Here is a 24,395-nt window from a genome sequence, read left to right on the forward strand (position 1 = left end):
ATGACAAGCTGCAACATATAACATTTTTGCATTTTGGTTTAGATGTGTTTTATGAACTGTTTTAAGCTATTCTAAATTTTAATTATAGTGTTCCTTGCAGTAGGTCAACATTTTTGAAAAAAGGCACTTCAACTGACGCCCCAGACATCACCAGAGGGCTGCACATTATTTTCAGTAAATGTAATGCTAAAATAAGGTGCCAGAGACTGCAGATATGCAACAGAAGAGAAATGTATAAACTAGATCAGCGGGTAAATATAAAAAAAAGCCTAAAAAAGAAGCTATAAGAGCCAGCCTATCAGTAAAGTGCCTATGCATCGGGCAATACGAGCACAAAATTGGGCTCTTTGCAGATGATATTATTTTATCCCTTTATACCCCTGAGTCATTGCCTACTGCTGTGCAGGCCCTAATAGAAAAATTTGGACACATATCATACTACAAAATTAATACTTGTAAATGCCATGTCCCCTCCATGGGAATCTCCTCTGAAACAACCCTTCACCTAAAAAGAAAATTCCACTTCAACTGGGGCTCTCCCTTTTTCACATATCTGGGAATTCAACCTACTTTTCCCAATAAAAAAATATATGAAGCTAACTATCCAATTCTCTTACGTAAAATAACTGAAGACCTAAACCATATAGGTAGGAATCAGTTATCCTGGTTAGAAAGAGTGGCCTTTAAAATGCAAGCCCTCCCAAAAATTCAGTATGTGTTTAGAGCACTTCCAATTTATCTTCCACCTTCCTTCTTTGTTAAGTGCAACTCAATACTCTGGAATTTTCTTTGGCAAGGCCATAAGCCCAGAATAGCATTTACTTCCTTAACTAAACATAGACGAGAAGGGGTTATTGGCCTTCCAGACCTAAAAGCATGCATCAAGCCTCCCTTCTTGACCAAACGCAACATTGTGTTACCGGCTCACATGATAAACTATGGGTAACTGTAGAGAGATCACTTCTAAAGCATCAGGATCTGATAGCACGTATGGTAGCATCTCTTATGTCACCTACAGTATGTAAATTAGCTTACCCAACTGTGGCTGCATCTTTAGAAGCCTGGCGTGAACTTTTTACTTTTTTATTTACAGCGAACAAATAATGGCATTTGCTACATAGGCATTCCTGTGAGTACATATGAATGGCTCATTCCATTCTTTTTGGCAAAAGACTGGTTAGCAAGAGGCTTAAACTTCCTAGACAATACTAGGCAGAACTCCCTACCCCAGGATGCCTATAGGATTAATCAAATTCACCACTTTTACCTGCTCAGTGGTTGTAAGCAAAAAATAAAAGTATTTTAAGGGAAAAATATCAAAAAATTCACACAGTATTTCCTTTTTCTACTCTGCTCTAACCACTAGTCAGGAGAAGACTAAAGAACATGATACGCTAAGCTGGGAAAGAGAATTAGCCAAAACCTTTACTGTAGAACAATGGAGTAAGGCTATCCATACCGACCCACTGCCTTCATTGACCATTGGGATGTTTTTAAAAAAAATTATCACAAATGGTACTTGACCCCTTATAGATTGTCAAAAATCTGTCCTGCTACCTCTAATCTTTGCTGGATGATGTGTACGCAAATAGGAAGTTTATATCATATATTGTTGAAGTGTGTACATATCCAGTCATTCTGGGTGATGGCAGCCAACCTACTTGGAGCAGTCACAAGGAATAATACTACTCTCAATCCAGAACTGGCACTACTAAACCTTGGACTTAATACCTATCCTACTCCCTGCAGAATAGTAATGCCCCGTACACACGGTCGGACATTGATCAGACATTCCGACAACAAAAGCCTAGGATTGATAAGCTCGAAAAAAAATGCTTTGCCAAAGGTAACTGTTGTACCTGAGGTTGCAAACTAGCCAAGTGTTGTGAATATGGCTCCTAAAAGGAGAAGTTATCTTCTTGTTGGTGATTGAATTGCAGAAGGTGTTTCTTTAGGAAAACATGTGAAATAGGGATGAGCTTCGAGTTCGAGTCGAACTCATGTTCGACTCGAACATTGGCTGTTCGCAAGTTCACCGAACAGCGAACAATTTGGGGTGTTCGCGGCAAATTCGAATGCCGCGGAACACCCTTTAAAAGTCTATGGGAGAAATCAAAAGTGCTAATTTTAAAGGCTAATATGCAAGTTATTGTCATAAAAAGTGTTTGGGGACCTGGGTCCTGCCCCAGGGGACATGGATCAATGCAAAAAAAAGTTTAAAAACGGCCGTTTTTTCAGGAGCAGTGATTTTAATAATGCTTAAAGTCAATCAATAAAAGTGTAATATCCCTTTAAATTTCGTACCTGGGGGGTGTCTATAGTGTGCCTGTAAAGGGGCGCATGTTTCCTGTGTTTAGAACAGTCTGACAGCAAAATGACATTTTGAAGGAAAAAACTCATTTAAAACTACCCGCGGCTATTGCAATACACATAGAAGTTCATTGATAAAAACGGCATGGGAATTCCCCAAAGGGGAACCCCGAACCAAAATTAAAAAAAAAAAATGACGTGGGGGTGCCCCTAAATTCCATACCAGGCCCTTCAGGTCTGGTATGGATATTAAGGGGAACCCCGGCCAAAATTTAAAAAAAAAAATGACGTGGGGTTCCCCCTAAATTCCATACCAGACCCTTCAGGTCTGGTATGGATTTTAAGGGGAACCCCGCGCCAAAAAAAAAAAAAAAAAAACGGCGTGGGGTCCCCCCAAAAATCCATACCAGACCCTTATCCGAGCACGCAACCTGGCAGGCCGCAGGAAAAGAGGGGGGGACGAGAGTGCGGCCCCCCCTCCCTCCTGAACCGTACCAGGCCACATGCCCTCAACATTGGGAGGGTGCTTTGGGGTAGCCCCCCAAAACACCTTGTCCCCATTTTGATGAGGACAAGGGCCTCATCCCCACAACCCTGGCCGGTGGTTGTGGGGGTCTGCGGGCGGGGGGCTTATCGGAATCTGGAAGCCCCCTTTAACAAGGTGACCCCCAGATCCCGGCCCCCCCCCTGTGTGAAATGGTAAGGGGGTACATAAGTACCCCTACCATTTCACGAAAAAAGTGTCAAAAATGTTAAAAATGACAAGAGACAGAGTTTTTGACAATTCCTTTATTTAAATGCTTCTTCTATCTTCCTTCATCTTCTGGTTCTTCTGGCTCTTCTGGCTCTTCTGGCTCTTCTGGTTCTTCCTCCGGCGTTCTCGTCCAGCATCTCCTCCGCGGCGTCTTCTATCTTCTTCTCCTCGGGCCGCTCCGCACCCATGACATGGGGGGGAGGCTCCCGCTCTTCTCTTCCTCTCTTCTTCTTTTCTTCTCTTCTTCATTTTCTTCTCCGGGCCGCTCCGCAATCCATGCTGGCATGGAGGGAGGCTCCCGCTGTGTGACGGCGCTCCTCGTCTGACAGTTCTTAAATAACGGGGGGGGGCGGGGCCACCCGGTGACCCCGCCCCCCTCTGACGCACGGTGACTTGACGGGACTTCCCTGTGACGTCACGGGGAATGCCACAGGGAAGTCCCGTCAAGTCACCGTGCGTCAGAGGGGGGCGGGGTCACCGGGTGGCCCCCCCCGTTATTTAAGAACTGTCAGACGAGGAGCGCCGTCACACAGCGGGAGCCTCCCTCCATGCCAGCATGGATTGCGGAGCGGCCCGGAGAAGAAAATGAAGAAGAGAAGAAGAGAAGAAGAGAAGAAAAGAAGAAAAGAAGAAGAGAAGAGCGGGAGCCTCCCCCCCATGCCATGGGTGCGGAGCGGCCCGAGGAGAAGAAGACAGAAGACGCCGCGGAGGAGATGCTGGACGAGAACGCCGGAGGAAGAACCAGAAGAACCAGAAGAGCCAGAAGAACCAGAAGATGAAGGAAGATAGAAGAAAGAAGAAGCATTTAAATAAAGGAATTGTCAAAAACTGTCTCTTGTCATTTTTAACATTTTTGACACTTTTTTCGTGAAATGGTAGGGGTACTTATGTACCCCCTTACCATTTCACACAGGGGGGGGGGCCGGGATCTGGGGGTCACCTTGTTAAAGGGGGCTTCCAGATTCCGATAAGCCCCCCGCCCGCAGACCCCCACAACCACCGGCCAGGGTTGTGGGGATGAGGCCCTTGTCCTCATCAACATGGGGACAAGGTGTTTTGGGGGGCTACCCCAAAGCACCCTCCCAATGTTGAGGGCATGTGGCCTGGTACGGTTCAGGAGGGAGGGGGGGCCGCACTCTCGTCCCCCCCTCTTTTCCTGCGGCCTGCCAGGTTGCGTGCTCGGATAAGGGTCTGGTATGGATTTTTGGGGGGACCCCACGCCGTTTTTTTTTTTTTTTTGGCGCGGGGTTCCCCTTAAAATCCATACCAGACCTGAAGGGTCTGGTATGGAATTTAGGGGGAACCCCACGTCATTTTTTTTTTTTAATTTTGGCCGGGGTTCCCCTTAATATCCCTACCAGACCTGAAGGGCCTGGTATGGAATTTAGGAGGACTCCCACATCATTTTTTTTTTTTAATTTTGGTTTCGGCTCATCCCTAATGTGAAAGTGTCAAAGGAAGTTAGATGTTTACCTGCTGCTACTGTTAGGAGAGATAAAAGGCACATTTTAAGAATTGTAAAAAAAAGTTAGTGAAGAGTGCAATGTCAATGTTGTTGGGCACCTTGGAACACGGGATTTGTCGCAGAATGATATGCATTCTGTACAGAAGGATTTTCAGAATTTGGGCTAGGATATTCAACTGTTTGGGGGGGGGGGTGGGACATTTTCAGAGGTCTTACCTGTCCATAATGGACAACAGGTGAAAGTACTTCATATAGCAGATTTAAATTCTTGGTTAAAAGATTGGTGCAAAGCTGCAGGTTTTGGTTATGTTAGTCATGATGCTAGCAGGTGGTCTGACATTGAGCTGTACAAAAGTGTTTGGTCTACACCCCTCACACATGGGCACTGAGCTTCTTAGTATGGAATTTAGGAGTTTCTTGGAGAAGCATTTAAACTATGAAAGGTGCCAGAGATGCAATTGATGAGGAGCATTTCTGTCCCCACTAGCTGAAAACAAATGAGAGGATTTGTGCTGTTAAGGACTTGGATGATGGGGTAGTCACTTCAGTTAAAGTTTGTGGAGCTAAAAATAAAGCAGTAGATAGTAGTGTTTGTCATGTCATGTGCACTAATACTTGTAGTTTAGGCAACAAGCTTTGTGAGATGACATATCTTATGTCTAGGGACAACCTGGACCTTGTTGTAAGTAAAGGGACATGGTTCAAGGATTCAAATGACTGGGAAATAACAATACCAGGATATACACTATACAGGAATGACAGAGTAGGGAAGAGGGGAGACGAAGTTACCATATATGTCAAAAAGTAGCATAACATTATTTAAAAAAATGAATGAAATAATGAAATATTTGGAACCCTCTGGGCCTGCCTTCCAACCAGAGAGGAATCTTCCCTTAGAATTGGTGTAGCACACAGACCCCCAGGATAGACTGATGATTATGATGACTTGTTGATCGATGAACTAACTCAAATGGCAATGAAGGGAGAGGTTTTAATTATGAGTGACTTCAACATGCCTGACATTAACTTGAATTCTTAAACTACTATTACAAGCAGGAGCAGGGATGTAATGCAAGCACTGAATGATGTTTCATGGAAACAATCGGTAAAAAGTCCAACCAGGTGACTATATCCTAGACCTAGTACTGACAAATGGGTATTGACTGATGTTGAGACGGGAGAAAATTTGGGTTCTAGTGATCACCAATGTCTTTGCTTCGATATTAAACAAGAATATTATATATAAAAACGAAAGTTTTAGATTTCAAAAGGACACATTTAGCTGACATTTCTAAATAATGAATCAAAAGGTTGGAGTAAAATGACAGGACTAAGTAAGCAGTAGGCACTGTCAAAGTCTACCATCCTGGAGGCAACTAGATTATATGTTTTGCAAATTAGTAAGAATAAACTGAAGGAAAAAACAAATGGTTCACTAAAGAGGTAAGTAGAATAGTAAAGGAAAAAAATCAGCATATAGGAGATTCAAGGAAACAGGCAGCAAGAAGGGCAGCAAATTGTCAATTGCAGGCCAGTGAGTTTAACATCGGTTGTAGTCAAGTTAATGGAATCACTGCTGAAAAGAAGGATCATTGATCACCCAAAAACACACAGCTTGCTGGACCCAAAGCAGCATGGTGTTACTGGGGCAGATCATGTCAGAGTAATCTGATTGGTATTTTTGACTATATCACCAATGTTTTGAACCTGGGTGGTGCTGTGGGCATGTTTCATTTCATTTCATTTCAGCAAGGCATTTGATACAGTTCCACATCATGATCTAATACAAAAGTTGTGCAAGCTATGACTTAATCCTTGGGTGGTTTAGTGGATATGCTCCTACTCAGTCCACTTTTAGATAATCTCTAAAAATGATCTTTTCAGAGAGGCCTATCTGGTCCCCACCAAACAACTGTACATTTAGTTTCTCCATCAGCCCATCCCCCACATTTATTACCTTTTGTATCTTTCGACCCTCCCTCTTAGATTATAAACTCTAATGAGCAGGGCTCTCTGATTCCTACTGTATTAAATTGTATTGTAATTGTACTGTCTGCCCTTATGTTTTGCTGTGTAAACTGTCGGTGCTATATAAATCCATAATAATAATAATATGCATTTGGCTAAAGGATAGATATAAGAATGTGGGTGTAAATGGTGTTCATTCAGAACATAGACCAGTGACTAGTGGTGTACCACAAGGCTCTGTATTGGGTCCTGTTCTATTTAATCTATATGTAAGTGATATAACTAAAGGGTTGTTGGGTAAGGTATGTCTTTTTACAGAGGATACAAAGGTGTATAATAGGGTTGATATCCCTGGAGGTGTCTGTAACATGGAATGAGATTTGGCATTGTTGAAAGATTGATCAAAGCAGTGAAAACTGTGGTTCAATGTTTCTAAATGTAAAATAATACATCTCGGAAAAAAGAATCCCTTGACAGAGTACAACATTGGGGGTACAGTGTTGGCCAGAACTACAGAGGAAAAAAATGTGGGGCACTTATTTCAAATGATTACAAAATGAATAAAGAGTGTGGGCAGGCAGTGGGGAAAGAGAATAGAATTCTAGGATGCATCACTAGAGGGGTCACAGCAGGAGGAAAGAGATCCTGATTCCCCTATATCAGTGATGGCGAACCTTGGCACCCCAGATTTTTCGGAACTACATTTCCCATGATGCTCCACTACACTGCAGAGTGCATGAGCATCATTTGAAATGTAGTCCGAAAACATCTGGGGTGCCAAGGTTCGCCATCACTTCCCTATATAGAACTTTAGTGAGACTTAATTTAGAACATTGTGTCCAGTTCTGGAGACCTCACTCACAAAAAGATATTAACTACTTGCCGATCGCCTAATGCAGATATACTGCGACAGAATGGCACGGGCAGGCAAAATCACGTACCTGGTACGTGATCTGCCTCCCGTGGGTGGGTGGCGCATCGCGCCCCCCCGGTGCCCAAAGTAGTCGGCTTCATTAGGGGAGCGATACAGGCTGAGGGGGAGGCCACTCATTCGTGGCCACCCCCTTGCGATCACTCCCCACGAATGAAAATCTTCCTCTGCTGCTGTAATGTAAACAGCGGCAGAGGAAGTGATGTCATCTCTCCTCGAGCCGGTCTTTTCGTTCCGGCGCCCGAGGAGAGAAGACATCAATGTGAGTTGCACCAACACTACACTAACAGTAGAACACACTAGGCACACTTTTCACCCCCGATCACCCTCCTGTACCCCCTGTCACAGTGACACCAATAGCAGTTTTTTTTTTTTTTGCATTGGTGTCAGTTTGTGACAGTTATAAGTGGTAGGGCAGTTGAGTTAGCCCCCTTTAGGTCTAGGATACCCCCCTAACCCCCTAATAAAGTTTTAACCCCTTGATCACCCCCCATCACCAGTGTCACTAAGCGATCGTTTTTCTGATCGCTGTATTAGTGTCACAGGTGACGCTAGTTAGGGAGGTAAGTATATAGGTTTGCCGTCAGCGTTTTATAGCAACAGGGACCCCCATATACCACCTAATAAAGGTTTTAACCCCCTGATTGCCCCCTAGTTAACCCTTTCACCAGTGATCACCGTATAAGTGTTACGGGTGACGCTGGTTAGTTAGTTTGTTTATTATAGTTTCAGGGCACCCACCGTTTATTACCTTATAAAGGTTTTACCCCCTAATCGCCTGGCGGTGATATAAATTAAGTTTTAGGGTCAGATAAGGTCTGCGTCGCCCCAGGCAGCGTCGGGTTAGCACCAGTACCGCTAACACCCACGCACGCAGCATACACCTCCCTTAATAGTATAGTATCTGAACGGATCAATATCTGATCCGATCAGATGTATACTAGCGTCCCCAGCAGTTTAGGCTTCCCAAAAAAGCAGTGTTTGCGGGATCAGCCCAGATACCTGCTAGCACCTGTGTTTTTCCCCTCGGCCCGTCCCAGCCCAGCCCACCCAAGTGCAGTATCGATCGATCACTGTCACTTACAAAACACTAAACACACATAACTGCAGCGTTCGCAGAGTCAGGCCTGATCCCTGCGATCGCTAACAGTTTTTGTTGGTAGCGTTTTGATACAGTCGCTAACAGTCAGGAGCTTTTTTGCCTGTGAGTCTCACTAGTGTATCACTAAATTTAGAGCCGAAAATGGCAAATCGAAGGTACACTAGTGAAGAGGCCTACACGTTTCTGAGCATGACAGATAGTGAAGAGGAAGTCACTCATCTGTCAGATTCAGGCTCAGAATACGAACCTGTAGACGACAGCAGCTCCATGACAGATAGCTCTGACGACGGAGTTGTGGTCTCTGCCAAGGTCAGGCGTACCAGACCCCGAAATTCTTCTTCTGTCCTTGATGTGCAAGAACCGCAGGTCCTTCATATGGAGCAGAGAAGTACTAGCGCCGCTATTCCTTCTGGTGAACTGGCAAGCAGCAGTGGCCTAGTACACCCTGATCGTACATCCAGCACTGCAGTAACACTTGGTCATGTGGCGAGTCCCATAAGTGCAGTTCAAGCTGGCGAGGTGGCAAGCACAAGTAGTGTCCTGCTGCCACCAAGAAGATGAACACAGGCCTGTCGTGCACATAGTACCCTTCCTGCTGCATTCGCCAATCCGAATTGGGAACCCACCACTTCTGCAGCACCCGTATTTCCCCCATTCACTGGCCAACCCGGCATTCAGGTGGAAACAGTTGATTTTACGTCACTGGATTTTTATTTACTGTTTTTCACCAAAGATCTCTATAGATCTATTGGGGACTAAAGCAGATTGTATGCTGGTCAACACATCGCCACTATTCCCCAGTCCTTCCTTGACAGAGATTGGAAACCAATTACGGTTTCCGAATTTAAGATCTTTCTGGGCCTTTCCCCTCTCATGGGCATAACCAAAAAGAGTGAGTTGCGGTCATATTGGTCCACTGACCCAATTCACCATATGCCCTTGTTCTCTGCTTCCATGACCAGAGCACGATATTAGCAGATTTTGCGGTTCACGCACTTCAACAACAATGAACTCCGTCGTCCTCGTTAGGACCCTGAATACGATCGGCTCTACAAAATTCGGCCCCTCGTAAACCACTTCAACCAACGTTTTGCAGACTTGTTTACGCCCCATCAAGTTGTTTGCGTTGATGAGTCCCTGAAGTTTTCTGGCCGCTTGTCATTCAAACAGTACCTTCCCAGCAAGTATGCCAGATACGGGGTCAAGAGGTATAAGCTCTGTGACAGGGCCACAGGCTATACATGTAGTTTTATGGTTTATGAAGGCAAAGATAGTCACGTAGAGCCGACAAACTGCCCTGACTACATAGGAAGCGCTGGCAAGATTGTGTGGGACTTGGTGTCACCCTTATTCGAAAAGGCGTACCACTTGTTCATGGACAATTATTACACGAGCGTGCCACTTTTTAGTCACCTTTTTGATCATCAGATTGGAGCATGTGGCACCGTGCGACCTAATCGCCGGGGCTTTCTACCAGCGGCTTGTAGATTCCCATCTTAGGCTGGGGGAGAGAGCCTGCTTGCAGTGTAATAATTTGCTCACTATGAAGTGGAGGGATAATAAGAATGTTTTTGTTCTTACCTCCCTTCATGCAGACACAATGGCCCAAATTACTACAGCGACTGGTGTTGTGGAGAAACCCCTCTGTACACGAATATAACCTTAACATGGGAGGGGTGGACCTCAACGACCAGTTGTTGGCGCCGTACCTAGTCGCCCGTAAGGCCAGACGCTGGTACAAAAAAGTGTCTGTTTATTTATTTCAATTGGCTTTGCTGAACGCTTATGTGCTATACAGAGCTTCAGGACGGACTGGCTCCTTCCTTAAATTCCAGGAAGAGATCGTCAGAGCCCTTCTGTTTCCAGACGGTGCTCCACCTCACCTTTCCCAACCAAATGCAGTAAGCCGTCTGCATGAGAGGCATTTTCTTCATGTCCTCCCGAGTACCCCTACCCAACGAGCTCCCCAAAAAAGATAATGTGTCTGCAGCAAGCGCGGATATAGGCGTGACACCCAGTATTATTGTCCCTCCTGTCCTGACAATCCTGGTCTTTGCATTGGTGAATGTTTTGAATGCTACCATACACTAGTTGAGTATTAGCTTAGGGTACAGCACTGCACAGACTAGGACACACTTTCACATGGTCTCCCAAGATACCATCGCATTTTGAGAGACCCAAACCTGGTACCAGTTACCAGGTTTCTCTATTCTCTCTCTATTGTTCTGCTCTTTTTTACTGTATTCTATTCTGCAATGTTTTATTGTTATTATGTTTTTATCATGTTTGCTTTATAGGTATGCATTTTTTTTTATACTTTACTGTTTACTGTGTCTTATTGTTAACCATTTTTTTGTTTTCAGGTACACCATTCAGCTGCAGAGCGGATTTATTTATCTTGACAGCAACAGCTTTTGCTCTCACGATACATAAAGCCATGACTCCAGCGCTGTCGGAGGTGATTTCACCACCACAGTTACATACTTCAGCATATATGCCGAAGCGTGGGGGCAGCAGTGGGTGGATGAGCGATTTGCTCCTACCTTTTGCGGGAGGATGCCCCCATGCTTCGGCATATATAAACGGTGCATGTATGCCCATCATTAGAAGTGGGTGGATGAAGGGAGGTATTCTAATGGTGGGCATACCCACCGATCAATATATTTTTTTTGTTCAGCCCACAGGCTGCATGAAAAATAAGTTTACAATATATGCCCAACAAGGACCAGCAACGTACTGGTATGTTGCTGGACTTTGAGTGGTTATACCAGAATGATGCCTGCAGGTTTAGGTATCATCTTGGTATCATTCTTTTCAGCCAGCGGTCGGCTTTCATGTAAAAGCAATCCTAGTGGCTAATTAGCCTCTGGACTGCTTTTATAAGCAATGGGAGGGAATGGCCCCCCCCACCATCTTCCATGTTTTTCTCTGGCTCTCCTGTCCCAACAGGGAACCTGAGAATGCAGCCGGTGATTCAGCCAGCTGACCATAGAGCTGATCAGAGACCAGAATGGCTCCAAACATCTCTATGGCCTAAGAAACCGGAAACTACGAGCATTTCATGACTTAAATTTCGCCAAATGTAAACAGCGCCATTGGGAAATTGGGAAAGCATTTTATCACACCGATCTTGGTGTGGTTAGATGCTTTGAGGGCAGAGGAGAGATCTAGGGTCTAATAGACCCCGATTTTTTCAAAAAAGAGTACCTGTCACTACCTAATGCTATCATGCTATCATAGCTATCATATTTACATTCCCTGAGATAACAATAAAAATGATTAAAAAAAATGAAAGGAACAGTTTAAAAATAAGATAAAAAAGCAAAAAAATAATAATAATAAAAAAAAAAGCACCCCTGTCCCCCCCTGCTCTCACGCAAAGGGGAACGCAAGCGTTGGTCTGGCATCAAATGTAAACAGCAATTGCACCATGCATGTGAGGTATCACCGCGAAGGTCAGATCAAGGGCAGTAATTTTAGCAGTAGACCTCCTCTGTAAATCTAAAGTGGTAACCTGTAAAGGCTTTTAAATGCTTTTAAAAATGTATTTAGTTTGTCGCCACTGCACGTTTGTGCGCAATTTTAAAGCATGTCATGTTTGGTATCCATGTACTCGGCCTAAGATCATCTTTTTTATTTCATCAAACATTTGGGCAATATAGTGTGTTTTAGTGCATTAAAATTTAAAAAAGTGTGTTTTTTCCCAAAAAAATGCGTTTGAAAAATTGCTGCGCAAATACTGTGTGAAAAAAAAATGAAACGCCCTCCATTTTAATCTGTAGGGCATTTTCCTTAAAAAAAAATATATAATGTTTGGGGGTTCAAAGTAATTTTCTTGCAAAAAAAAATAATGTTTTCATGTGAACAAAAAGTGTCAGAAAGGGCTTTGTCTTCAAGTGGTTAGAAGAGTGGGTGATGTGTGACATAAGCTTCTAAATGTTGTGCATAAAATGCCAGGACAGTTGAAACCCCCCCAAATGACCCCATTTTGGAAAATAGACACCCCAAGATATTTGCTGAGAGGCATGTCGAGTCCATGGAATATTTTATATTGTGACACAAGTTGCGGGAAAAAGACAATTTTTTTTTTTTTGCACAAAGTTGTCACTAAATGATATATTGCTCAAACATGCCATGGGAATATGTGAAATTACAGCACAAAATACATTCTGTTGCTTCTCCTGAGTACGGGGATACCACATGAGTGAGACTTTTTGGGAGCCTAGCCACATACGGGACCCCGAAAACCAAGCACCGCCTTCAGGCTTTCTAAGGGCGTAAATTTTTTATTTCACTCTTCACTGCCTATCACAGTTTCGGAGGCCATGGAATGCCCAGGTGGCACAAAACCCCAAATGACCCTATTTTGGAAAGTAGACACCCCAAGCTATTTGCTGAGAGGTATAGTGAGTATTTTGCAGACCTTACTTTTTGTCACAAAGTTTTGAAAATCGAAAAAAGAAAAAAATAATTTTTTTTCTTGTCTTTCTTCATTTTCAAAACCAAATGAGAGCTACAAAATACTCGCCATGCCTCTCAGCAAATAGCTTGGGGTGTCCACTTTCCAAAATGGGGTCATTTGGGGGGGTTTGTGCTATCTTGGCATTGTATGGCCTTTGAAACTGTGATAGGTAGTGAGGAGTGAATCAAAAATTTACGCCCTTAGAAATCCTGACGGCGGTGATTGGTTTTCGGGGCCCTGTATGCAGCTAGGCTCCCAAAAATTCCCACACATGTGGTATCCCCGTACTCAGGAGAAGCAGCAGAATGTATTTTTGGGGTGTAATTCCACATATGCCCATGGCATGTTTGAGCAATATATCATTTAGTGACAACTTTGTGCTAAAAAAAAAAAATAAATTGTCACTTTCCCGCAACTTGTGTCAAAATATAAAATATTCCATGAACTCAACATGCCTCTCAGCAAATATCTTGTGGCATCTACTTTCGAAAATGGGGTCATTTGGGGGGGGTTTGTGCCATCTTGGCATTTTATGGCCTTCAAAACTGTGATAGGTAGTGAGGAGTGAAATCAAAAATGTACGCCCTTAGAAATCCTGAAGGCGGTGCTTGGTTTCGGGGCCCTGTACGTGGCTAGGCTCCCAAAAAGTCCAACACATGTGGTATCCCCGTACTCAGGAGAAGCAGCAGAATGTATTTTGGGGTGTAATTCCACATATTCCCATGGCATGTTTGAGCAATATATCATTTAGTGACAACTTTGTGCAAAAAAAAAAAAAGTTTGTAATTTTCCCACAACTTGTGTCAAAATATAAAATATTCCATGGACTCAACATGCCTCTCAGCAAATAGGTTGGGGAGTCTACTTTCCAAAATGGGGTCATTTGGGGGGGGTTGTGCCATCTTGGCATTTCATGGCCTTCAAAACTGTGATAGGTAGTGAGGAGTGAAATCAAAAATGTACGCCCTTAGAAATCCTGAATGCGGTGCTTGGTTTCGGGGCCCCGTACGTGGCTAGGCTCCCAAAAAGTCCCACACATGTGGTATCCCCATACTCAGGAGAAGCAGCTAAATGTATTTTGGGGTGCAATTCCACATATGCCCATGGCCTGTGTGAGCAATATATCATTTAGTGACAACTTTTTGTAATTTTTTTTTTTTTTGTTATTATTCAATCACTTGGGACAAAAAATTAATATTCAATGGGCTCAACATGCCTCTCAGCAATTTCCTTGGGGTGTCTACTTTCCAAAATGGGGTCATTTGGGGGGGGAGGGGTTGTACTGCCCTGCCATTTTAGCACCTCAAGAAATTACATAGGCAGTCATAAACTAAAAGCTGTGTAATTTCCAGAAAATGTACCCTAGTTTGTAGACGCTATAACTTTTGCACAAACCAATAAATATAGGCTTATTGACATTTTTTTTTACCAAAGACATGTAGCCGAATACATTTTGGCCTTAATGTATGACTAAAATTGAGTTTATTGGATTTTTTTTATAACAAAAAGTAGAAAATATCATTTTTTTTCAAAATTTTCGGTCTTTTTCCGTTTATAGCACAAAAAATAAAAACCGCAGAGGTAATCAAATACCATCAAAAGAAAGCTCTATTTGTAGGAAGAAAAGGACGCACATTTCGTTTGGGTACAGCATTGCATGACCGTGCAATTAGCAGTTGAAGCGACGCAGTGCCAAATTGTAAAAAGTGCTCTGGTCAGGAAGGGGGTAAATCCTTCCAGGGCTGAAGTGGTTATTAAGATAGAATGAGTTCAGAGACTGGTAACAAAAATGGTGAAAAGGGTTGGAATATACAGAGTATCAAGAAAGGCTTCAGGAACTTATTATTTACAGTCTGAAGGAAATAAGGGAAAGGGGAGAGATGACTGAAATGTTTAAATACATCAAGGGTGTGAATAAGGTTCAAGAGGGCATTATTTTCAATATGAAACCAAGATCAAGATCACAGGGACATGACCTTAAACTGACTAGAGGAAAGTTCAAAAATAATCTTAGAAAGTATTATTTTACTGAAAGGGTAGGTGAAATTTGAAATAGACTTCCAGCAGAGGTAATGAATCAGGCAACAGTAAATGGCTTTAAAAATGCATTAGGACAAACAGATCTATACAAAAAAGTTAACAAAAAAAAACCAACAAAAAACAACCAAAAAAACAAACAAAAAGCAAGAAAAGAAAATGGGCAGACTCGATGGACCACTCGGTCTTTTTTGAAGCACTCCTTGAAGAGGGCCTACTGGTAAGGACAACTTTGCCATTAAGAAAACTAGGAAAATATATAATCTAAATATATAAACTTGCGTTGATGATATGAAAAAAAAAAATGGGTGGTAAAAAAATAGGTGGTAAAGAAAAAATAATTGAATGAAGCTGTTATACACAAAGTGCTAGACACTTGAACATAGTGGTAAAATATTTAAATGCAGCGCTCACAAACAAAAACCCACAATAAGTGATAACAAAAACATAAAGTCTATACAAAACCATGAAGGTGCTTCACAAATAGTGTGTAAAAATGTAGGGAATGCTTCACATCTGGTGTGTGGAAAGTGCAGAGAAAATGTTGCAGAAAAATTTTCAGGTGTACCAAGATACCCCCATATGTGTCCCCACTCACCAAATCACAATGACTCCCAGCTTTTCAGTCTGGGAGTCAGTAAAGGCTTGTAACGATATCCAAAGAATGTTGCAGGATGGCAGGTTCACTGATGAGATGATAAACAATCCTTCAACGTTAATATTCAGCCAAACAAAAAACATGTACCCAAAAAGGAAGAAAAAGGGGGGACCAATAGTGAAGTATGCTAAGATTGAAAATTTATTGCGCATAAAAGGTCATACTTACAAAAGTAAGTTAAAATCAGGCATTGAAACAATCAGAGGATGCAGCAAACACCACTAAAAGCGTTCCCACGAGACCGGAAATGACGTCAGAACCGGAAATGTGTCACGTCACATCACAGTATTTGTGAAGCATCTTCATAGTTTTGTATGGACTTTATGTTTTTGTTATCACTTATTATGGGTTTTTGTTTGTGAGCGCTGTATTTATATATTTTGCCACTGTAAGAAAACTAGGGCACAATGTTTATCGGATGATTCAAGAGTTGATATCAAAATTATTCAAGAAGGCACACCTGTGGCACCGAACACTCATTCTATCCTGGGCAACATATATACTACCCACAGGTGTTTCACTGTTATTAATCTGACAGAAGCCTTTTTCACAGTACCACTACATTGAAACAGCCAGCATCTGTTTGCCTTTACTTTTGAATTACAACAGTATATATAGACCAGGCTGCCTCAAAACATGGTCTTGTGTCCTAACAAGAACAGCAGAGCAATGAAGGATTGCTTAGGCAGTTGATAATGCCCAAAAGATGTTGCCCTACTGCAGTATGTGCATGATTTGCTGCTGGGAGCTGGCACAAGAGAAAAATGCAGGGAAACCACTATTTCTTTGGAGAGGAATGATTAAAAGTATTCCTTTACAAACTGCAAAACAACATACAAAGTGTGTTTTTAAAACACTGCATCTCCGATGATTGAAACATTTCAGTCAAGACAGGAAGAAAGCAATACTGAATTGCAAAATGCCAACCATCCTGCCATTTTTTGGGACTGGGCTGGATATTGCAAACAATACAAACAAAACTTGTCTTAGATGTGCAAACCTTTGGGGTTGATTTACTAACAGAAAATAGACTGTATACTTCAGACATGTGCAGAACGGAAAAATTTGTTACGTTTTCGATAAATTCATTATATTACTAATTTTGTTATGTGGATTCATTTCAGAACTAGTTTAGTTTAATTTTGTTTATTCATTTTGTACCGAATTCCAAATTTTCAGAATGATTCAAATTTGAATTAGTTGAAAATTTATCAGTTCATCCGAATTTTCTGTGTGAAGAATAGCTGGTTGTTAAGGCAAGCATGCCCCAGTTGATGACGTCACGGCAATGTCATCTTTGGCCCCGCCCCTTAGTTATTTAAGAACTTTCAGATGGCAGAGATGGCAGACAGAGCCTTTTTTGGGTGCGGAGCTCTTATTTTTTTCTGGGTCAGCGGTGGCAACAGTGGTGCTCATTGTGTTTGATGCTGGATTTTCTTCGGGGCATTGTTTTTGCTTTTTTAATAAACTGTTTTTATTTTTTTGGCACTTTTTTGGTGAATGAGTAGGGGTACACTGTACCCCTACTCATTCACATGAGGGAGGCCAGGATCTAGGGCCCCCTTGTTAAAGGAGGCTTCCAGGTTCCGATAAGCCCCCTACCCACAGACCCCCACAGACCCCCACAACCACCGGCCACGATTGTGGGAAAGAGGCCCTTGTCCTCATCAACATGGGGACAAGGTGCTTTGGGGGAGCCCCCTACCACAAAGCACATGGCCTGGTATGGTTTAGGAGGGGGCACTTACTCGTACCCCCCCTTTCCTGACCTGCCTGGCTGCATGCTCAGACAAGGGTCTGGTATGGCTTTTGGGAGAAACCCCATGCTGGTTTTTTTTTAAGTTTGCAATGAAGTTCCCCTTAAAATCCATACCAGACCCAAAGGGCCTGGTATGAATAGGGCTGAGGACCCCACATCTTTTTTCTTCTTTTCTTTTTTCATTGCTGGCATTCTTTTGCAGGGAAACCAGCTGAAAATCATAAGTTGTTAAGGACGTGGCAGCCGGCTTCCCAGCCACTTCTTAACAACCGGCTATTCTTCACACAGAATTTAAATCGGTCAAAAAATTTTGGACCGATTCGAATTGCTCTTAGAATTTGGAATTCATTTGAAAATGAAATGAAGCAAATGTTAACGCTGCTTTATAGCTTAGTAAATGAGGAGAAGCTGTGCTAACTTCATCATCGAAAACATGTTCAAGCAAAAAACTTTTTTCTATTTTTCTTGCATATAATTGGGAATTCTGTGCAAAGTGAAGCTTCATCTCATTTGCTAAGCTCTGGAGCAACTGCACTTGCAAAGTGCACAATCTATTTGCCTTTAATAAATCAACCCCATTACATTTGATTGAATGCACAGGGAAAATTAGAGCTCATTGTACCAAATAATAACTATTGTACCTGCTAGCGGGACAATGTGTTTATGGTCATGACTCCCTCTCTGAGGGCAATGGCAGTAGCTGCTAAACTGAGCTGCAAAGAAAAACTGCAGACATGGTTCTGGGAAGTTAGTTGGAAATGTATGTCTCACGTGAAGTGCGTGCTGTAATACAGATTCAGACGATCAACATATTTTAGCAGATGAGCAAAGTACGAGTTGGCACTCTAAACACCTACAATTCTAATACTCAAACCAAAATTCAATCACTCTTTTGCCAGAAACTGCAAGCTGGGCAACAGAAAACTATGATTGTGGTGAGGAAATGGACTAACACTCTTAGGAAGCTGAGAGGGTTATAGATTCTTCTATCAAAGATGCTGACCTTGTGGATGGGTCCCGCTATTACACCCAGGGACATCCAGTTTCTGGATACTCTGTTGTCACCATAGATGAAATCCTATTTCAAACAATCTGGAAATCTGTCATCCCAAGTGTCAGAGCTCCCTGCATAGTAGGTAAAGGAAAGAAATGAGTGTGTACACTGACTCATGGTATGCCTTTGGCATATGTCATGATTTTGACCAATTATGGAGTTTTTGAGACTTCATGACAGTTAGTTGTAAACCCTTTAAAATATGGTGAACACATTAAGAAAGCCCTCAAGGCACTTTGACTTCCAAATGACATCAAATCAATCAAATTTGAGGTTCATACCCAAGGGAATGATGGAGTTTCAACTGGATATGAGAAAATTGCTGATGCCACTAAATTAGCAGAATAAAACAGTAGATCTTTGTGCCCACTTCCACTCCTGAGAACCTGATCTGGTAGACCTAACAATTTGAAAAAAATTAAAATTAAAAATTGCAGATGGATGTAATATTTTTATTTAATTATTTTTCAACTCCCTTTAACAGACTTAGCTGTGCAGCAAAACTGGAAGTTAGAGGGTTGAGACAAACCATGTAATACTGAAAGGGGTGCTTAGAATGAACAGTTTTTATTGATTTAGTTAAAACCTTTATCCCAAAAGGAAAAAACAGCTTCTGTAACTGCTTGAAATGTGTTAAGCAGGAGTTATGCTTTAATTTGTTAGCCATTTATGTAAAGTCCATCTACTAGTTTATCTAAAAATACCCTCTTTAGACAGCCCTGCTGTCCAGGTGTGACCCTTCATAGAGAACCCATCCTAAGGCAGGAAGTGTATTGCTGGATGTACCAGTAGGTACACATAAAGGAAAATACCCCCCCCCCCAAAAAAAGGAACAAATGCATCCACCACATTTAACCACTTCAGCCCCGGAAGGTTTTACCCCCTTCCTGACCAGAGCACTTTTTACAATTCGGCACTGCGTCGCTTTAACTGCTAATTGCGCGGTCATGCAATGGTGTACCCAAACAAAATTTGCGTCCTTTTCTTCCCACAAATAGAGCTTTCTTTTGATGGTATTTGATCACCTCTGCCGTTTTTATTTTTTGCGCTATAAACGGAAAAAGACCGAAAATTTTGAAAAAAAATGATATTTTCTACTTTTTGTTATAAAAAAAATCCAATAAATTCAATTTTAGTCATACATTTAGGCCAAAATGTATTCGGCCACATGTCTTTGGTAAAAAAAATGTCAATAAGCGTATATTTATTGGTTTGCGCAAAAGTTATAGCGTCTACAAACTAGGGTACATTTTCTGGAATCTACACAGCTTTTATTTTATGACTGCCTATGTCATTTCATGAGGTGCTAAAATGGCAGGGCAGTACAAAACCCCCACAAATGACCCCATTTTGGAAAGTAGACACCCCAAGGAAATTGCTGAGAGGCATGTTGAACCCATTGAATATTTATTTTTTTTGTCCCAAGTGATTGAATAATGACAAAAAAAAAAAAATTACAAAAAGTTGTCACTAAATTATATATTGCTCACACAGGCTATGCGCATATGTGGAATTGCACCCCAAAATACATTTAGCTGCTTCTCCTGAGTACAGGGATACCACATGTGTGGGACTTTTTGGGAGCCTAGCCGCGTACGGGGCCCCGAAAACCAAGCACCGCCTTCAGGATTTCAAAGGGCATACATTTTTGATTTCACACCTCACTACCTATCACAGTTTTGAAGGCCATAAAATGCCAAGATGGCACAAAACACCCCCAAATGACCCCATTTTGGAAAGTAGACACCGCAAGCTATTTGCTGAGAGGCATGTTGATTCCATGGAATATTTTATTTTTTGACACAAGTTGCGGGAATGTGACAATTTTTTTTTTTTTTGCACAAAGTTGTCACTAAATGATATATTGCTCACACAGGCCATGGGCATATGTGGAATTGCACCCCAAAATACATTTAGCTGCTTCTCCTGAGTACGGGGATACCACATGTGTGGGACTTTTTGGGAGCCTAGCCGCGTACGGGGCCCCGAAAACCAAGCACCGCCTTCAGGATTTCTAAGGGCATAAATTCTTGATTTCACTCCTTACTACCTATCACAGTTTTGAAGGCCATAAAATGCCAAGATGGCACAAAACCCCCCCAAATTACCCCATTTTGGAAAGTAGACACCCCAAGCTATTTGCTGAGAGGCATGTTGAGTCCATGGAATATTTTATATTTTGACACAAGTTGCGGGAAAGTGACCATTTTTTTTTTTTTTTTTGCACAAAGTTGTCACTAAATGATATATTGCTCAAACATGCCATGGGCATATGTGGAATTACACCCCAAAATACATTCTGCTGCTTCTCCTGAGTACGGGGATACCACATGTGTGGGACTTTTTGGGAGCCTAGCCGCGTACGAGGCCCCGAAAACCAAGCACCGCCTTCAGGATTTCTAAGGGCATAAATTTTTGATTTCACTCCTCACTACCCATCACAGTTTTGAAGGCCATAAAATGCCAAGATAGCACAAAACCCCCCAAAATGACCCCATTTTGGAAAGTAGACACCCCAAGCTATTTGCTGAGAGGCATGGTGAGTATTTTGCAGCTCTCATTTGTTTTTGAAAATGAAGAAAGACAAGAAAAACATATTTTTTTTTTCTTTTTTCAATTTTCAAAAGTTTGTGACAAAAAGTGAGGTCTGCAAAATACTCACTATACCTCTCAGCAAATAGCTTTGGGTGTCTATTTTCCAAAATTTGGTCATTTGGGGGGGGTTTGTGCCATCTGGGCATTCCATGGCCTCCGAAACTGTGATAGGCAGTGAAGAGTGAAATCAAAAATTTACGCCCTTAGAAAGCCTGAAGGCGGTGCTTGGTTTTCGGGGTCCCGTACGCGGCTAGGCTCCCAAAAAGTCTCACACATGTGGTATCCCCGTACTCAGGAGAAGCAACAGAATGTATTTTGGGGTGTAATTTCACATATTTCCATGGCATGTTTGAGCAATATATCATTTAGTGACAACGTTATGCAAAGAAAAAAAAAAAAAATTGTCTTTTTCCCGCAACTTGTGTCACAATATAAAATATTCCATGGACTCAACATGCCTCTCAGCAAATAGCTTGGGGTGTCTACTTTCCAAAATGGGGTCATTTGGGGGGGGTTTGAACTGTCCTGGCATTTTATGCACAACATTTAGAAGCTTATGTCACACATCACCCACTCTTCTAAGCACTTGAAGACAAAGCCCTTTCTGACACTTATTGTTTACATGAAAAAGTTTTTTTGCAAGAAAATTACTTTGAACCCCCAAACATTATATATTTTTTTAAAGCAAATGCCCTACAGATTAAAATGGTGGGTGTTTCATTTTTTTTTTTCACACAGTATTTGCGCAGCGATTTTTCAAACGCATTTTTTGGGGAAAAAACACACTTTTTAAAATTTTAATGCACTAAAACACACTATATTGCCCAAATGTTTGATGAAATAAAAAAGATGATCTTAGGCCGAGTACATGGATACCAAACATGACATGCTTTAAAATTGCGCACAAACGTGCAGTGGCGACAAACTAAATACATTTTTAAAAGCCTTTAAAAGCCTTTACAGGTTACCACTTTAGATTTACAGAGGAGGTCTACTGCTAAAATTACTGCCCTCGATCTGACCTTCGCGGTGATACCTCACATGCATGGGGCAATTGCTGTTTACATTTGACGCCAGACCGACGCTTGCGTTCGCCTTTGCGCGAGAACAGGGGGGGGACAGGGGTGCTTTTTTTTTTTTTTTTTTTTTTTTTTTCTTTATTAATTTTTTGATTTTTTATCTTATTTTTAAACTGATCCTTTCATTTTTATTTTTTTTTTATCATTTTTATTGTTATCTCAGGGAATGTAAATATCCCCTATGATAGCAATAGGTAGTGACAGGTACTCTTTTTTGAAAAAATTGGGGTCTATTAGACCCTAGATCTCTCCTCTGCCCTCAAAGTATCTGACCACACCAAGATCGGTGTGATAAAATGCTTTCCCAATTTCCCAATGGCGCTGTTTACATCCGGCGAAATCTAAGTCATGAAATGCTTGTAGCTTCTGGTTTCTTAGGCCATAGAGATGATTGGAGCCATTCTGGTCTCTGATCAGCTCTATGGTCAGCTGGCCGAATCACCGGTTGCATTCTCAGGGTTCCCTGTTGGGACAGGAGAGCGAGAGAAAAACATGGAAGACGGTGGGGGGGGAATCCCTCCCACTGCTTGTAAAAGCAGTCTAGAGGCTAATTAGCCGCTAGGATTGCTTTTACATAGTTACATAGTTACATAGTTAGTAAGGTTGAATAAAGACACCAGTCCATCCAGTTCAACCTGAGTGAGTGTGTGTCTACAACCCTGACCCTTGTTCCTAACCCTGTACATCGCACACTCACATCAGTCCCTACCCTCAATCAAAGGTCCCCATTCATATACTAGGGCCAATTTTTGGACAGAAGCCAATTAACCTACCAGCATGTCTTTGGAGTGTGGGAGGAAACCGGAGTACCCGGAGGAAACCCACGCAGGCACAGGGAGAACATGCAAACTCCAGGCAGGTAGTGTCGTGGTTGGGATTCGAACCAGCGACCCTTTTTACTGCTAGGCGAGAGTGCTAACCACTGCACCACTGTGCCGCCCCTTACATGAAAGCCGACTGCTGGTTGAAAAGAATGATACCAAGATGATACCTAAACCTGCAGGCATCATTCTGGTATAACCACTCAAAGTCCAGCAACATACCAGTACGTTGCTGGTCCTTGTATTGTAAACTTTTTTTTCATGCAGCCTGTGGGCTGAACGAAAAAAAGATATTGATCGGTGGGTATGCCCACCATTAGAATACCTCCCTTCATCCGCCCACTTCTAATGATGGGCATACATGCACCATTTATATATGCCGAAGCATGGGGGCATCCTCCCGCAAAAGGCAGGAGCAAATTGCTCCTCCATCCACTACTGCCCCCACGCTTCAGCATATATGCTGAAGTATGTAACTGTGGTGGTGAAATCACCTCCGACAGCGCTGGAGTCACGGCTTTATATATCATGGGAGCAAACGCTGTTGCTGTCAAGATAAATAAATCCGCGCTGCAACTGAATGGCGTACCTGCTAAGCAAATGATGGTTAACAAAAAAACAAAGTAACATTACAGTATAACAGTAATACTTACCATACCTGCAAAGCAAATACAAAAAAAAACATAGTAAAAAATAAAACATTTAACGCAACCTGTGCCTACCTAAAATATATATATGCCGAAGCATGGGGGCATCCTCCCGCAAAAGGCAGGAGCAAATTGCTCCTCCACCCACTGCTGCCCCCACGCTTCGGCATATATGCTGAAGTATGTAACTGTGGTGGTGAAATCACCTCCGACAGCGCTGGAGTCACGGCTTTATATATCGTGGGAGCAAACGCTGTTGCTGTCAAGATAAATAAATCCGCTCTGCAGCTGAATGGCGTACCTGAAAACAAAAAAGTGGTTAACAATAAAAAAGTATAAAAAAATTGCATACCTATAAAGCAAACATGATAAAAACATAACAATAAAACATTGCAGTATAGAATACAATAAAAAAGAGCAGAACAATAGAGAGAGAATAGAGAGAGAGAACAATAAAACGACAACTATTTTTGGTTTTTTTATTTTATATTTTTTTTGTATTTTTATTTTTTAATTTTTTTTTTATTTTTTTTTTTTTTTTAACACTTTTTTTAGTAACTTTAACTTTTAACTGTAACTGTACCAGGTTTGGGTCTCTCAAAATGCAATGGCATCTTGGGAGACCCTGTGTTAGTGTGCCTAGTCTGTGCCGTGCTGAACCCTACGCTAATACTCCACTAGTGTATGGTAGCGTTCAAAACATTCACCAATGCATAGACCAGGATTGTCAGGACAGGAGGGACAACAATACCG

This window comes from Aquarana catesbeiana, linkage group LG03 (genome assembly GCF_042186555.1).
Source record: "Aquarana catesbeiana isolate 2022-GZ linkage group LG03, ASM4218655v1, whole genome shotgun sequence".
In the NCBI taxonomy this organism is placed as follows: domain Eukaryota; kingdom Metazoa; phylum Chordata; class Amphibia; order Anura; family Ranidae; genus Aquarana; species Aquarana catesbeiana.